The 2,596-nt window shown below is 40.8% G+C and overlaps 1 pseudogene; it reads right to left on the bottom strand.

The window, feature by feature from the left end:
* Positions 1–337: 337 nt before the first annotated feature.
* Positions 338–1,065, bottom strand: LOC114627170 (annotated as a pseudogene).
* Between the last annotated feature and the right edge of the window lie 1,531 nt (positions 1,066–2,596).

Genomic DNA, 2,596 nt, shown 5'->3' with positions numbered 1-2,596 from the left:
TCTCTCTCTCTCTCTCTCTCTCTCTCTCTCTCTCTCTCTCTCTCTCTGACAGAATCTTTTCTTTATCTTGTCATCTTCCTGCAGAGTACTGGGATGACAGATGAGTACTACCACACTGACACTAATATTGACCACTGAATCTTATTTAAAATGATTCAAGGGGACCATCCATGTGACCCCACAAAGCCTTGTTGTGAATCCTGATACTATAGAGGCAGGTACCATCTAAACATGAATATTTGTCAAAACATTTTCTTTTTTTTGTCTTTGTTCAAGATTTTATTAAATGTCTTTACAAGATAACATCCAGCCTCCAAATGCAGCTGCCACGACCCTGTTATGCTGTCGGCACTAGCTAGAGCATGGCAGGTGGCTCTGGCTTTTCCCATCCTTCTCTTCTGAGATGGGGGTCGTAGGCAAGATTTCATCTTTAGGTTCCACAATGCTCACATGATCAGGCAGAGGCTTCTTGGGACCAGTCTTACCACTTGGGTCCCAGGTCAGCATGATCTTAACTTTGATGCCCAGCACACCCTGTCTGAGGAGCACATGGAGCACAGAAGTGTCAACATAGTAGTTAACAGGGTCTCCACTGTGAATCAGACCATCCACAAACTTCATGGACTTGGCCCTCTGCCCTCGGAGCTTCCCAGACACCACAACCTCTCAGGCCTTGGCCCCACTCTCCATAATGAACAGAAGCTCACCATAGCAGGCCCTTCAAACCGCAAGCCCTCCCAGGAGTTTGTAGCACAGAGACTCTGCCTGGGCAACGGCACACAGTCCTCTTGTGGCCACTTTCTCTGAATAAAGCTCTACGCTGCCTTCAGGGAAGCCAAACCGCTTCTGGACAACTGCAGTCAACTCTCTGATCCGACGACCCTTCTCTCCAAGAACATTCTGTTTTCTGGTGGCTAAAATAATGATTTCTGTTCTGGTTGGCATAACTCGGACTTCAACTTCAGAGTAACCATCTTCAGCCAGCTCCCGAGTGAGAAACTCATTCAGTTCAGCTTTGAAGATGCCATTAGCTACTAACTTCCTCTTGGAAATCTGTACTGCCATCTTGCTGTCACACGCCACTGAAAGAAAAGGAGTCAAAATATTTCCTGTGTATTGCCTATGTTTCAAGCTTTGTTTACACTAAGAACATCTGAAAATAAAGCAGGTAGATAAGAACATATAATCCACTGTTTCCAACATTTGTGGAAGGCAGAAATTTGGCAAAACAAGAATTAAGCCCAGGCTAACCTGTGGAATGTCATATTGACTTTAACTCTCCTTCAAATTTGGGCCTCTGTCCTCTCCAGAGGACTTGGGAGAGATCCATTCCTTCCCACTCCAGTTTCTGATTTTTTAAGCTTTTCTCTCTTTTTTTTTTCTCTTGGAACAGAGTCTTATGTGGCCTAGGCTACCCTCAAACACAGGAATGATCCTGAATATCTTGTCCTATCCATTTCACATTCCAAGTGCCAGGATTTATAGGCATGTTTCAGACCCCAGTATACACTGTGCTAGTAAAAGAACCCAGGCTGCTTCCTGAATACTAGGCAAGCCTTCTTCTACCCGAGCTACCTTCCTCTACCACCCATCAACCACACCCCAGCTCTGTTTTGAGTTTTACAGACCACCTGCATGTTATGACTGATGGTTCTGTCTCCTACCTAGAAACCAGAACCATCTGGTTTACTTAACTTCTTTATCTTAACTTCTTTGAAGCTCTGACCTTGATTCCTTTTAAAACATTTATGGATTCTTGTGAGTATACCATGTGCACCTGAGTAATATAGGATAATTACTTTCTATTGATGTCAGCTAATTGTCTATCTTAATTCAGTATAGAAATTTAATTCTTCATTTGACATGTAACAAAACATCTATGAGCTCTCACTCTTTATGTGTACTTCTCTAGGGACCCATTATTCAACCTGAGTAGTGCTCTGATTCAATTTTCTTTCCTCTGTTAAATACCTCTCAGGACTTTTTTTTGTTATTTCTTCATTGCAGAAAGACATGTCAACAGTATATCCTATAAAGTGTCACCAGCTACGGCCCCTGTTCTTTCTCTTTCGTATAAAAAGTATTGTCTTAAAGAGATCACTTAAGGGAGTACTTCTAGGATTTGTCATCCCACTTAGATACAACAAACAAATATGGTAATTGATAGACCTAACTCTTTCAAGGGAAATAAGACAGGAACACCTCTGACTTATCCCTTCATATTAATTTCTTTGAAGTTCTTTCTACCCCAGAAATTCCCTGGGACCTACTTCTGGGTCTCAACTCATTAGGCCAAGGCAATGCATGAGATTCCAAAGCTCCCTTAAATATTGTAAACAATGCACCTTCATACATAGGATTTATAATAATAAGTATTAGTGCTGTCTAATTTATTTTGAACAATAAAAATATATGTATTTAATATTTGATAGACTTAGAGCTGTTGATTTGGCCATAAACATTTAGAGAATTTAAGTTTCTTATTGAAGCTTAAAACTTAAAGTTCTTTGCTTCTGATTCCTCTCTGAATCCATTCTGTCTGGATCTTCTAATAAAATGCATTTCTCTTGATTTATTATTTTTTACCTTTTGGTCA

The sequence above is a fragment of the Grammomys surdaster genome, unplaced genomic scaffold, assembly GCF_004785775.1.
Source record: "Grammomys surdaster isolate TR1022 unplaced genomic scaffold, NIH_TR_1.0 243, whole genome shotgun sequence".
Lineage (NCBI taxonomy): Eukaryota > Metazoa > Chordata > Mammalia > Rodentia > Muridae > Grammomys > Grammomys surdaster.
This window is presented reverse-complemented; position numbering and strand designations above follow the sequence as displayed.